The sequence below is a fragment of the Choloepus didactylus genome, chromosome 6 (genome assembly GCF_015220235.1).
Source record: "Choloepus didactylus isolate mChoDid1 chromosome 6, mChoDid1.pri, whole genome shotgun sequence".
NCBI lineage: Eukaryota > Metazoa > Chordata > Mammalia > Pilosa > Megalonychidae > Choloepus > Choloepus didactylus.
Window position 1 is genome coordinate 87,126,033 of NC_051312.1, and position 14,878 is coordinate 87,140,910.

A 14,878-nucleotide genomic window follows, 5' to 3' on the forward strand; every position below is an offset into this window, starting at 1 on the left:
CCCCCTACCATGGGACATGACTCCCAAGGGTGTAAATCTCCCTGGCAACGTGGGACATGACTCCTGTGGATGAGCCTCGACCTGGCATCGTGGGATTGAGAAAATCTTCTTGACCAAAAAGGGGGATGCAAAACGAAACAAAGTAAAGTTTCAGTGGCTGAGAGACTTCAAATGGAGTCGCGAGGTCACTCTGGAGGGCATTCGTATGCACTATAGAGATATCACTTTGTAGTTTTTAGTGAATTGGAATAGCTAGAAGGAAACATCTGAAACTGTTGAACTGCAACCCAGTAGCCTTGATTCTTGAGGATGATTGTATAACTATGTGGCTTACACAGTAAGACTGTGTGACTGTGAAAACCTTGTGGCTCACACTCCCTTTATCCAGTGTATGGATAGATGAGTTGAAAAATGGGGACAAAAATTAAATGAAAAATAGGGTGGGATTGGGGGCTGTGGAATGCTTTGGGTGTTCTTTTTAACTTTTATTTTTAGTCTTATTTTTATTATTTTTTTGGAGTAAGGAAAATGTTCAAAAATTGACTGTGGTGATGAATGCACAACTTTTTGTTGGTACTGTGAACAGTTGATTGTACACTGTAAATGATTGTGTGTTATGTGAATATATCTCAGTAAACTGAATTTTTTTTTTTTTAAAAAGGGCTAAGGACTTGAATAGACATTTCTCCAAAGAAGATAAGCAAATTCCTAATAAGCACATGAAAAGATGCTCAACATTATTAGCCATTAGGGACATGCAAATCAAAACTACGGTGAGATACTACTTACAGCCACTAGGATGGTTATTATTTAAAAAACAGAAAATAAAAATTGTTGGCAAAGATGTGAAGAAACAGAAACTCATGTACATTGTTGGTAGGAATGTAAAATGATGCAGATTCTGTGGAAACAGTTTGTCGGTTCCTCAAAAAACTAAACATAGAATTCCCACATGACCCGGCAATCCCAGTTCTAGGTACATACCCAGACGAATTGAATGAAGTGACTTGAGCAGACATCTGAACACCAGTATTCATTGCAGCACTATTCACAGTAGCCAAAAGGTGGAAGCAATGCAAGTGTGTATCAACAATGGACAAAATGTGGTGTATCTATGCAATGGGATATTATTCAAACATACAAAGGAATGAAGTACTGATACATGCTACAACACGGATGAACCTTGAAGACATCATGTTGAGAGAAATACGCCAGACACAAAAGGACTAATATTGTATGACTTCACTTAAACAAAATGCTTAGAAGAAGCAAATTTATAGAGACGGAAAGTATATTACAGTTAACAGAGTAGAGGAGGAAGTGGGAGGGAATGGAGAGTTATTGCTTAATGGGTACAGAGTTTCTGTTTGGGGTGATAAAAAACTTTTCATAATAGATGGTTGTGATGGTAGCACAATACTGTGAATATGATTATTATCATTGAATTGCACACATGAAAGTGGTTAAAATGGGAAGTCAGTATCGCATTTATGTAACCACAATAAAAAATGTTAAATGTTATATGTGCATACTATTATACTGTGTGTATTCTTCTACATATTTATTTCAGTCACATTATACGTGTGATTTAACCTTATAGATGTGTGTTTCTATACACACATCTATAAGGTTGAATTCATTCATTTATTTAAAATTCTGGTTCATTCATTTTCTCTGCAGTTTAACATTCCATTGTATAACTATACTCATCCCTTATTATCAGAATATAGTCCATTCCTGATAGAAAATTTGTGGCTAGTGGAAGCTCATATTCCAGAATCTTAACCAGGAAAAGCAATAATGTATTCCCAGCCCATCCAAAGACCCCGTACTAATTTCCTCAAATATCATTAAAATTCTTTAAAACCATTAACAATCACCAAGGTTTTCTGTAGAGTGGAAAGCTGTGCTGCCCAGCATGATCTCCACCAGCCACGTGAGGCTATTTAAGTTTAAATGTAAATTGATTAAAATTTAAAAATCCAGTTCTTCAGTTGCACCAGACACATTTCAAGTCCTCCACAGCCACATGTGGCTGGAGGCTACCATACTGGACAGCAGATAGAGAGCAATTCCGTCACTGCTGAAAGTTCTAAAGCCTTTAAAACACTGATTACTTCCTTACGTAACACTGAGTGAACTCTTTTTTTGTTTGTTTGCTCACCTCCTGTGTATGGCGGGTGGGGCTGTGTGCCTGGCCAATTGACCTCTTTTGTGCACGGCCCAAATGAGTTTTACCACTTCCACATTTTCTTATTCAAATGTGTAGGCTTTTCTAGGCCTCTGGAGTCATCTGCTTTCTTCACAGAATCCCCCACTTTTTTAGAAGACGTTTCCTTCATAATTAAGGGAAGCTGATAACAATTGTGCAAAAAATAAGTTTAAACAACCTGAGCATGAGATGTGATCCTATCAGGAGAGCAGCTGAGATGCTACTGCAGCTCTTTCCAATCCTCTCCCCAGACGTGTGCTCGGCTGACACATTTTTGCTGGTGAGCACGTGCAGAATCATTATATCAGGTTTTGCAAGTCATTACAATAAATATTCGGATAGTGAGAGTTCAGACAGTAAAGGATACCTGTATAATAATTTATTTCTCTGTTCTTCTATTGATGGATGTTTAGACTGTTTCCAGTGTTTTGCTACTAGACACAATGTCATGATGTGCATTTTTATGCACTTTCAAGAGTTCCTTCTGGCTGTATACCTCCTTGGAGTGGAGTGGCTCCACACAGGCTATGTGCATCTTCACCTGTACTAGATATTGACAAACTGTTCTTCAACATAGTTGTATTTAATTTATAGTCTCATCAGCAATGTATAAAAGTTCCCATCTCTCACACCCTCAGCATGGTTGGTATTACCAATTTGTTTTAAATTTTGCTAATCTGATGTGTGTGAAATGGTATTTCACTGTGGTTCTAATTTAAGTTTCCCTGGTTGATAGCGAGGTTGAACATCTTTTCATATATGTATTCGCCGTGTGTGTTTTCTATTCTGTAAAATGCCTGCTCATGGCTTTTGCCCACTTTTCTATTGGGCTGTTTGGCTTTTTCTTATTGATGCGTAGGAGTTATTTACATGTGGTGAATAGTAACCCTTTGTCTGTTATGTTGCAATTACCCTCTTCCACTCTGTAACTGTCTTTTTACTTTCTTAAAAGTGTATTTTGATGAACAGACCTTTTTTTTTTTTAAATACCCAAGTTTATAAATTCTTTTTCCTTTATGATTTTTGCTTTTGTTATTGTTGTTTAGGAAATCTTTCCTTAATCCTGGCACCCAGTGGGAATTCAATAAATGTTTGTTAAATAAAAGCTTCTGTAGGAGCCTAGGAAAGGAGGGGCTGATATGAGGACATGGGGGGAGTTACCGTGGGAAAGGGGGGGCTATAGTCATCGAAGGGGAGAAGTCCAGGGAGCAGCAGGCCTGGAGGGCAAGAGCAAGGCTGGGCCACACCTAGCACACGGGAGTAATTTGAGGAGAGCAGATGCAGCACAAGCAGAGAAGGTGGGAGAGAGCCTTCGGCAGGATAGAGAAAAAGCTGCCTGGGAAGGAGCCTGGGAAGTAAGAGGAAAGGCGAGAAGGGTTTGTGGGGGCCACACAGGAAAGTAACTGACAATGTCCATTGAGTGACAGACCAAGACATGTGCACTGCTTCAGGAGCACAGAAGACACACGTCCTTGGCAAGGCCATCTTGGGGGTGCTCTCGGGGCAGAGACTAGATAAGATGGGCAGAGGATTGCAAAGGAGGCAACTCGTCCACAAATGCTGACAGTGAAGGGAAGAGGTGGGGGGCAGTACCAAGAGGGGGTGAATCTGGGGCAGAGCTTGGGGGGAGGCCTGAGCAACGGAAGGAGATCCAGGAGAGTGTGAGCCTGCAGGAGTAGAAGCTTCTCTGGGCAAGGGTGGAAACTTCACCTCAGATAAAAGAAGAGCCACCTCTTGGCAGGGGGCTGCTGGGCAGAGACAAGACATTTGGGAGCAGGGGCAGGAACTTAAATGAGCTGCCACTGGAGAAAAAGCCTTGACCATGGCCCCAAGGTCCTGCTGGCCTGGCCGCTGCTGGCTCTTCCAGCCCCATGTCCAACCACACCTCCTGGCCTGCGGGGCACCCCCGGCTCTGGCTGTACTTCAGTTCCTGGAACATGCCAATTACTTTCCTGTCTCGGGGCTGCTGAGCACAGTTTCCTCTGTCTGGGTCCTCTTCCCCTCATCTTCATTTGGCTGAGTCCACCTTCTGGTTTCAGCCTACATGTCACTTCCTTTGGGAAGCCTTCCAGGATCTCCCAACTTAAATTAGATCCCCACCCCTACATCTAGCCCTTCACTTTTCCTTCTTAGCACTTATCATGATTTATAATTATGCCTTCATCTGTGTGACTGTTTAACGTCTGTGTTCCCCACTAGATTATAAACTCCACAAGGCCAGTGTTATCTGGACTGTCTTGTTTGCTTGCATCCTCAGTGCCTAGCGCAGAACCTGGCACATAGTAGGAACGCAATAACTGTTTGTTGAATAAAAACTGCAGTGTAGCCAAAAGGAGGGACTGGCTTGTATCTGGGAGATGTGGGTCAGGAATTGCAGGTGTTTGGTGCTTGCTGCTTGGCTGGATCACAGGAGATAAAAGGGAAGAAGAGAGGGAAGGAGAGGAGGAAAATTTGACCTGGATTAAGCACCTCCAATGTGCCAGGCACTGTCCCATTACACTGTCCTGATACCATCCCCAGCATGAGCCCCATCACCACCTTTATGGTCATGTCCCACTAGCTGGGTGACCTGGGGCAGGCTAGTCTCCTTGAGCCTCAATTTCTTAATCTGCAAAATGAACCAGTAACACCAAGCTCCTGGGATTGTTATGAGGATCAGGGAGAGTGTATGCCACGGAAAGTGCCACAAACCCTTGCTTCAGGGGTACTTGGGCTCTGGAGTCAGACTGCCTGAGTCCTGTTCTCAAGTCTGACACTTACCAGCTGTGTGACCTTGAGCAAGTCACCTGGCCTCTCTGTATTTCAGGGTCCCATCTGTAAAACTGGGAAACTCTGAAATTATGAGGATAAATGAAGTAGCGCATTGACACTCCTAGTACTGTATAGTGCCTTGCACATAGTAGGTGATGAAGAAATAATACTTAATATTATTTTTCCCCATTCCCACTTCCCGTCACCCTCTCCCCAAAGTGTAGAATGTCAGACCCCTAAGACCAGAGGAGTCACACTTAGGCCCCCACCCCCAATCAATACAAAGGCGGGAACTGAGGCAGGGAGGGGCAGGCGTCCTGAGGGAAGAGTCCAGGGCTGCCGGGTCCCAGTCCAGGGCGTCCTCCCCGGAAGCCTGCCCCTTTTCCAGATACTCCCGCCGCTCCCTCGGCCCCCAGGCGCGGGCCGCCCAGCCGGGTGCTGTCTGGGCGGGACTCCCGGCGGGTGCGAGGCGGCCCGGCCACACCCCCTTCCCACTCGTGTGCGCTCCCGCCGCGCCGGGCGCCTGGGAGCTGCCGCCGCCGCCGCCCACACGGTCCCCGGTTCCCGGGTTCGCCTCCCCGCGCCAGAGCGAGCGACACCCCTGGCCGGAAGCCCGCTGGTGCTGCGTGGCCCAGGTGAGGGGTGTGCCGGGAGGGGAACCTGTGAGGGCCGCAGTGGGTGTGGAGACTAGGGGGAAGGAGGTGGGCCAGCCTACCCCAGGCTCGGTGGGGTTCCCCGGAACCAGCTTCTGATGTGCCTAAGAGCAGGTGAGTCTGTGTGTGGTGCGGGCAGTGCGTAAATTATTAGTGAGGGCAATGTGTGTGGGCTGGGTCTAGGCAGTTAGTGTGTGGTGTGTGTGGTTGTGTGTCCAGTGTGGTCTGTGGTTGTGGGAGACGGTGCCAGTAACCCGGGGGTTCCATGGTGTGTGTGCGCTGTGTGCCAGGAGCTTTTGCACAGTGCTGCCGCATGGATGTGTTGTGCATATGCTGACCCCACTATGATTCTGATTTTTCTACCCAAGCAGCCCTACAGGCTGCAGAGACTGAAAGCTCACCTTCACACACACATACACACACACACACACACACACACACACATTCGAAGCTTCCTTGAAGTCTCATTTTTTTATCTTCAAAATTCTTATGAATTTTGAATTGCTCTCCATAGTATTTCTGTATTTTTTTAATGTAAAAATACAGTTTTTATAAATTACCACGCATTGCATTGACTCAAGGCCAGGAAGATAAGATGGGTTTATTCTGTGGTGGGAGCCTTCTTACATGCCCCCCAAACTAAGAAGCCAGGACAGAGACCTCTTCAGGAGTGCAGCTGTGTGTGTGGGGTGTGATCTGGACTGTGTGTAGCACAGATGTGTGGTAAGAAACTGGAGTTGCATATGGCCATGTGTCCTCGTGTGTGAAGGAGGGTGTCATAGTGGAGGCTGTGGTGGGGTCTGTCTTGATCAGACAGGGGAGTTGGGATTCTGGGGGAGTCCCCACCTTCAAAGGTCTTGCCTCTCCACTAGGTGGGCAGAAAAAGGTTTCAGGACCCCAGGGAACTCTGAAGATGGGTGTGCTCGTGGCAGACTACCACCTGGGACTGTCTAGGTGATTGTGTCATCCAGACTTGGTTCAATCCCAGCTCTGGCTCTCTGCACCTGTAGGACTTTGGGCAAAACCTCTCTGAGCCTCAGTTTCTTCCTTTGTAAAATGGAGATATTAATGATATGCACCTCATAGAGTTATTGTGACTGGGTATAAAGTTCTTGGCATTGGCTTCAGCACATAACAAACCCTTAAGAGTTGGTGCTAAAACGATGGTGATAGTGATGGTCCCTGCCCCAGGGGCCCTCGGTTCTCCCAAAGCCCATGGTCTCCAGCGAGTGGACAGATGGGAATCTGGAGAGTCCCCATTTAAGTGGTCCCGGCGGCTCCATTCTCTTGCCCAGGCTCTATCATTGCTGGACTCCCATTGCCTGACTCCTGTGAAGGTGCAGCCTGAGAGAGGAGGATGCTGTGTCTCCAGCAAGGCCTGGGGTGGAGTGTGGGAGAGAGTCTGGGGGAGGCGGGAGGCCCGGGAAGGGCAGAGCCAGCCGCAGGGCTTGGATGGAGGCCTCTCTCCTGCCAAACACAAAGGAGCGGAAGAATGCTGGTCTGTGAACTTGGATGGTTTATATGTTTGGGGACAGTCGGGGACAGAGGCTGGGGTGCCCTCTGCCTGGAATGAGGCAAATCAAGAAGAGCAGGATCAGGGATGTTGGGTGCCCTGGCCAAGGCTGGAAGGGAGCTGGAAGGGAGCTATGAGGTCAGAGTTGCAGCAAGTGGGTCTGAGCTCCAGGCTGGAGTGGACTGGGAGGCTTCTGAGGCCGGGTTTCATTGCTGGGCAAAAAAAGTTTGTATTGGCAGAGCAAGAGTGCCTGTTCCTGGTGACTTCATTGGGTCAATTTAGAGAGGGTGCCCGGAGGCCTTGGAGGAGGAGGGGACATAAAAGGCAGTGTTGGGAGTTGTGGAAACATATTTAGGGAGGGCTCCTAAATATATCCCCGATGGTGGCAGGGTGCATGATGGGCTGCTGGGGAAGCTCGGGCAGGGGCAGACCACTGTCCCCACCGTCCCCAAGATGGGGGTTCTTTGGCCCAAGACTCTGAGTGCTGCCCCTTTTGATCTGGAGGACGGAGCCCTGCTGTTAGCAGAAGGCCTGGCCTGCTGTGATTTGCTAGGTGACAGGGTCACCTCTCTTCTTATCTGTCAGGGAGGTGGGACTGAATGATTTTGGCTTCACTTCAGGCTCCAATTTCCTTTAATCTGCAATTCTAGGTATAATTGTTTATGATTCCACAGCCCTAGTTCTAAGAATCTACAGTCCCAGTTCAAACACTGTAAAAGTCCATAATCCAAACTCCAACTTTCTACACTTTAACTGTAACATTTCCTGGTTCCAGAGCAGATGTTTGAGGATTCTGACCCTGGCTCTGGTGGTCTGACACTTTCATGCCTATAAACTACCAGGGAAGATATAATCGAGGTCAGGTCACTTCTGCAGAATGATCTGAGAAGTTTCAGGAAAGGTGCCCTCCCCCCAGGGCTGCCATTGGAGCCAATGAAGGAAGGTCCCTGGCAAAATGGCATGTGCTACCTGGGATGCAGGTACACCTCAGGATGAGGGAATTGTGGGGTCACGGGTACCTCGAGGGGGACACAGAGAAGAGAAAGGACAAGAACAAGAAATGGGCTTGAAGAGAACCCAAAGGTGATCCTTGTTCTAAGAAACTCTGGAATACCCTCAGGTACAGAAATGACTCCTGTGGAGTTGGCACTTGCAGGGTCATTAATGCACGTAAACGCTGAGTTCAGCATGGGCTGGCAGCAGAGAGCTGACCACCAGCTTGGCTTCAGCTGTGTGACATCAGACAAGTCAGTTGCCCTCTCCAGACCTCACTTTCCTCATCTGGCAAACCAGCAGACAGGACTGAAATTCCCTGCTCTCCCTCTCTCCGGGGGTCAGCTGCTGGGGAAATCAGCACGGTAGTGGAATGCCCGGTCCTTGCTATAGCCAATGTCTATCAACATTAGCTAAATGAGGGAGTGAATGAATGAACAAATGTTCAGATGAGTAGATGTGAAAACAGCATAAGGCCTGTGATGATGGGCCCCTGGCCTCCTGATTCACATTGCTCTCCCAGATTATTTCCCCATGATCATCCTGCAGCCCCTGGTGACTGAAGGAATGAGCTGTAGCTTCAGGGGCAGCAGCTTCAGAGGCCAGGATGGTAAGCAAGAGCCCCCAAGAGGACAATGGGAAGAGTGGAGGCCAGAGGGGTCCCGTGTAAAGCAGGGATGAGGGTGGGAGTGAGCCCAGGTCCAAGCAGGTATTGGCATGGATGGGGTATATGTGTGTGGCAGGTATTGGGGGGAGGGGACATATGTTTACCAGGCACCTACCAGCACAGATACTGTGCCCAGTTCTTTCGTGTGTGCTTGTTTCCTCCAGGCCACCATCAGACAGAAGGAGTTTGGGCACATCCTGGGCTTCTTCCTTGATTTCTCCTTCGTCTTCACCTCCTCCTTTCAGTTATCAAGCTCCACTGAACCCACCTCCCAAATATCTCTCCATCCATCTGCTTGTCTCCACCTCGGTGACCTTGGGTCTTGGTTGCAGTGTGTGGCAAGGCCAAAAGGCTACTGGGGTGTTTCTCTCAAAACATGAGTGCTCTGGCCCGAAAGGTGCATTCTGGCTTCCACAACCCAAAGACCTGCAGAAGATTTGCGATGACAGGTTTTCTTAAAGTTCTCAGAACATTTCTTAGGCTTAAAGTTAAAAACCTGGACTTTCACTCCCATCTCAGCAGACTCTGTAATGGAAGGTTTTCCTAACACAGTCCTGATGATGTGTTATTTGTGTGGGGGTTGGTAGGGCAGCTCTGAAAGTTTGTGGCCCTTTCCTATTATATTTTCTGTCCTGCAGTGATCTCTGCTCTTGACTGGAAGTCCCTGGAGGGCAAGGACCGTGTGTTTTTCACCCCTGTGTCCTAGTGCAGCCCATGGTCTGAACACAGTTAATGCTCAACAAAGCTTACTGAATTGGATTTTCCATTCCTTGGCATTTCTCAGAACACCAAGTAGGATTATTCCAGTGGTTGGACTCTTTCCTCCAGACCAAATATTTAGTTCCAATTTATCATAGAAAGAGAAAGCCATGAAACTTCAGTTTCCCTTTTTACCTTGGCTGCCAGGAAGCTCATTCACCATCTTAATCTAGGTTTCTGCCACAATTTTTTCTGCTCTGCTTACAATAGGATCATGTGGCATTTGTGGGCTATTGTCTGACCTGCCTTTAGCCTTTTTTGGACAGAGTGGTAAATTCCAAAACAATCAATAAGTAAAATCTGATATTTCTTAGATTCACATGAGGAGGTCCTCTGGCTCCTCAGACTTTTCACTCTTCTTTGTTCCCTCCCTACCACTCCTCCTACCCAGGCATGGAGACACTGCTGCTGAATGTGGTAGTGTAGTGGTTCAAAGCATTGTGCTAAAATCCTGGTTCTGCTACTACCAGTTATGTGAAACTTGGGCAAGTTACCTAACTACTCAGTGCATCTTTTCCCCATATGGTTGAGTGAGGATGGAATGAAGTAATGAAGTAGGATAAATTGTTTGGAACGGTGCCTGGCCTGTGGTAAGCCCTGTGTAAGTGTTTGCCTGAATAGTTGTTACCTGAATGGGCCTTGGCCATGCTGGGAGGGTCAGCAGGAGGAGGGGTTGGTTCTATATGGAATATTCTACACCAGTTCATCTCAAAATTCAATATAAACACAAACCACCTGATTCAGTAGTTTGGGGATGAGGCCTGAGACTCTGCATTTCTAACATGCTCCCAGGTGATGCCAGTGCTCCTGTTCCTAAGTTCACACTTCAAGCAAGAATCTACACCATCTCTGAAGACTTAGGTTGGGCTGTGTCTGGGATCCATCGAGGGGATCCAGAGGGGAATGGTAGAGCCTGGGGCCTGGTTTCCCACACCCCCCGGAAGCTGCTAGGTGGCTGGATGCTGAGCTGGGTCTGAGGACACGGACCATGATTCACCACTAGGTCACCAGCACTCTGATAAATATAGGTTGAGTGAATGAATGAACCCAGTGCAGTGAGGGCTCAGGCTCCCTCTCCCTCTGTTCTGGGACTCCCCCTTTCCCACATTCTACCCTTTGAGCTCCATAATTCAGAGCAATTAGCCTGAAAGCTCACTTTGAGCTGGTGACAAACAGGGCTGGTGGCTGGCTGGGCAGGCCAGGGACCACACTCCCAAAGTGGGCTTTGCCTGTTTCTCTGGGCAGTCTGACTAGGGCTTGTTGGGGTGGCTGGAGAGCATGGGCCAGGAAAACTGTCTGGGTCCTTGGGAGAACCCCTCAGGCTCTCCAGGAGGAAGCAGAAGGCGGCCCTGGGAGTCTGAGGACTTAGCTCTTCCCCTTCTATCTCTTTCCTGACTGTGCTTCACACAAAATTTGTTGCCTGAGCTGTGCTGGAGCCCAGCATACACTAGGCTGGGTATGGGTGGTTTGCTCCTGTGCAGCATGTGCATGGGCACGTGTGCATGTGCAACCCTGTGAGTTATATGGAGATGTGTCATGGCTGGGTGCGCCGTGTGTGTGGGCACGTGTTCCTTACTCCTCTGCCAGATCTCTGTGGTCCCTCTGTGCCTTCCTGTGACGGGAAACAGCAGACTCCAGACCCTGGACAGAACAAGGTTCCCAGGTTGCAGAGAAGGAAAACTCAGGCTCGGCCAGAGGGCTGGGCCTCCCTCTGTATGAGGAGACCACCAAGGGTACCGCCTGTGGGTCAGCTCCTTTTGGGATCTGTTCTGAATCCCAGTAGAGCCAAGTCTTCTCCCTCAAACTGGGGCGGGGCGGTCTCCTATTTCAGACAGTGGGCCAAGGGTAGTGCTTCCCCTGCTGGCTCCTGGGAGCAAAAAGTGGCCAAAGGGCAGTGGCCCTGGATGCCTGGGATGTGCACGAGACCGTTCTTGCCTGCCAGTGGCTCATCACAGGCCACAGAGACCCTTCTCAGCCCTCGACTCATGGGCAGGAATAGCTCTGTTCTACAGCTGGGGACACCAAGGCTCGGGAAGAGGTGGGACCCACCAAGGCAGTGGCCAGTGCTGTACTGTGAATCCAGCCCAGGGCCAGGAGCGGGGACCCTGAGACTGAGCTGGCAGTGGCTGCCTGGGGACAAAGGCCAGCCTGGCCAATTGTGGACATGTGGGATGCCAACTTTAAAGTGCTTGACTGTTGTTCAGGGGTCAGAGGGTTCCTGCAGGGTGACTGAGGACAGGCACATGGCCATGGAGGGGTCAGTGCCCACAGGTGGCAGAGGGACTGAGGATCCAGCCTTGGGCACACGCCCCCCTGAGAGGAGCCTACACCCAGGGCTTAACCGGGAGAGCCCGAACCCGAATTAATCCTGTAAGCCTTCCTCTTCCTCTTGTGTAACTGCTTTTGTTCCTGGGGAAAATGGAGAGCCTACAGTGTCTGGGAACTCTGCAAATCTCCCGTGGCATCTAGGCCAACCTGGGATTGTGGCAAGGAGTGCTGAGCTTGGGAAATCAAGGCCTGCAGACTGGGGTTTGTGGGGCTCCCGGGGAGTGAGTCTGTGTGTGCACCACATGAGAGCGCTGGCAGGGACAAACACGTGGGTGCACAAATATACCCTTACCGGGGCCACTCACACAGACACCCGAGCGTGCACATACATGCAGGGGCAATCCCAAACATGTACCCCTGTGAATACGTGTGCAGCTTCCATGTCAGACCCACATATGTGTGACAAGCCCCTCTGCAGGCACATGTATGCCCGACAGTCATGTACAGTTACCTCCTCTCCCAGCCTGGGTCCTGAGCTGGGGCAGGAGGTGGGGGGGGATGACCCTCACATTTACTTCAGGCCTATGCCTTCTCCTCCTGGAATAAGCTCTTCCAACCTCCCAGCCTTGTCCCTTTCCCATCTCTCCCTCTTCATCTTCTCACCACAAGGACAGGGGAGGGGCCCTTCCTGCCAGCTGCCTGCCCACTGGTTGGGAGCAGAAAAGGCTTTGTCTTTTCTGAAGAACTGGTTCTGTGGAATTTTTACTCATTTCCCCTAAAGGATGAAGGACTTGCTATGGGAGCTACCTCCAAGTGTGAGAGGGCTGGTTTTCAGACAAGCAGGGATGTTAAGCATAACAACCTCTGTCATCTGAGGAGCCCCTAAAAGTTTGCAAACTGCCTTCTTCCATGCTTTGCACATTCGGATGACGGCCCAAGATGTAGGTACCCATTTGACAGATGAGGGAACTGAGGCCCAGAGAGGGATGGGACCTGCCTGAGGTCACACAGCAAGTTGAGGCAGAATTGACCAGAACTCCATTCTCCTGAGGATGGGCCAGTGGGAAATGGTTTCAGCCTCCCAGAGCTTAGCAGTCAGAGCTAGGAGGGTGCAACCAGCTAGGAACATCTGGTGGTCCTGGTGGGGGAGCACCTCACACTCCTTTACCAGGAGTTGGCTGAGGGCACAGGCAGCCCAATCACCTGCCAGAGCTCTGCCATGAGGCTCAGCTCTGTGCCTGCCCTGCTGGATGCACCCGGAGTGAGAGTAGGAGGAGAAGGGCTTTGCTGTGTGGTCCAGGCAACTCCCTGCAACTCCCTGCCCCTCTCTGGGCCTAGAGCCCTCCTCTCTACAATGGGATGTTGGGGCTGGTTGGAGGATGTGCTCTGTCTCCAGACCCACCCAGGCTGAGGGTGGCAGGCAGGCTCAGATACCCCATGCTGAAGCCCTGGTGATCTGAGCCTCCGCCTGTGCCTGGGCCTCCCCAGCCCTGCCCCCAGCCTGCTGCTGAGATCCACCGAGGCAGGGCCTGGCACAAGTAGAGGGTTGGGAGACCTGGAGTGGGATCTCCTCCAGGGTACGTTTCTTTGGAGAAAGGGATCCTGCAAATCCAGATGGTGCCTGACCAGCCTGTTTGAGATCAAAATCCCCTGGCTCTCTGCCCCTTCCCCTGCTTCATGTTTCTCCATAGCTCTTATTCCAAACTGGTCTGCTGTGTATTTATTAATAAAAATAAACACGTTTCCCCCATTAGAATGTAGGTGCCATGACGGCAGGGACTTAGTTTTGTGTCCTCAAGTGCCTTGAACATTACCTGCACAGAGTAGATGTCCAAGAAGTACTTGTAAAAAAAAAATTTAAAAGAATGACTAATGTGACTAATCTTAGAGATGGAGAGGGACGAGCCCAGAAACCTCTTGGTCCTGAGGCAGAAGTGGGGCTAGAACCTACCCTGACTGCCAGCTGCTCATCGTGCTCAAGCCTGGGGTTGGGTTGACTGGAGCTGGGGAAGGGGATGGTGGCCTGGGCTCAGTCTTCTCCGCCCCGGTCACCCTCTATCTGAGTAGCCGCCATCAGGTCCAGAAGCCATCTGGCCCCAGAGGAACAGAGCCGCAGACAACAGAGCCACCAGCGGCGGGATCTCAGCCTGTCTAATGGTCCTGCCAGGCACTGCTGAGAAAACCAGGTTCATAGTTCCCTTTAGCAGCAATGATCAGGGCCCAGGGCTGTCTCTAGACTTGAGAAAAGCTAGCAGAGGGCTGGAAGGGGGCAGGGAGAGGAAGAGGAGAAAAATGGTGTCTCCGTGAACACCCACTGTGTGTCAGGCCCGGGTCCTTACGTGCTCTCTCATTGCATCCTTATAACGGCCCTTGGGGCCAAATTGATTTTACCCATTCTGAGGGTGAGCAAACCCAGGGTGCAAAGTGATTTGCTCACAGCTGAGTGGTGGCTGAGTCAGCCTTGGTGTTAGGGACTTGGGCTAGAAGGTTCTTGGGATTCAAGTCCCTGTCAGCTCTGCAACTGCCAGCTGCCAGTTACTTCCCCTCCTCCGATTTCTCTCTCAGTTTCCTCATCTGCTGCCTTCAGGGACTCCTGTGAGACGTTGCCTATGACCGTTTGTAGCACAGGAGTAGGGGCTGCTCTGGAGACGGAATTTGCTCTAACACTTCCACGGACCAACAGGGACCTCATTAACTTCTGGATGAGTTTTCTAGGTAAATGCCCTGAGCCCCCACTTGCTCAAGGAAGCTTCCTGAGTGCTTGGGTTCCACTTGTAGCCACTTTAGCTTGTTGCTGGGCTGGAGTGGGAGCTGGCCTGGGGGGTCCCCTCCTTTCCTTGGCCTGCTTGTGCCTGGAGTCTGCAGGCCTGCCCGGCAGCGTGGAGGAGTGGGACACCCAGGACAGGAAGCTTGGAGATGGAGACTTTGGGACTGGGCTGTGTCACCATGCAGGAGAGGAGCCACATGGCCTGGGTTTGAGTCCCAAGTGGCATGGGGAACTTCTCCCCTCTGGGCCTCAGTTTCTTACTCTGTAAAATGGGAGTAACGATGATCTCCATCTG

At 49.9% G+C, this 14,878-nt stretch overlaps 1 protein-coding gene across 2 annotated transcripts in view; it reads left to right on the plus strand.

The window, feature by feature from the left end:
- Positions 1-5,412: 5,412 nt before the first annotated feature.
- P2RY6 (pyrimidinergic receptor P2Y6) overlaps positions 5,413-14,878 on the plus strand; it is a 29,320-nt gene continuing 19,854 nt past the window's right edge. Inside the window, exon 1 of one of the 2 annotated variants that reach the window (XM_037840554.1) lies at positions 5,413-5,598. The gene's annotated coding sequence lies outside the window, so the exon portion shown is untranslated. Of the gene's footprint in view, positions 5,599-14,477; positions 14,532-14,878 lie in introns of those variants that run through there. The other variant, XM_037840556.1, reaches the window with a different exon arrangement.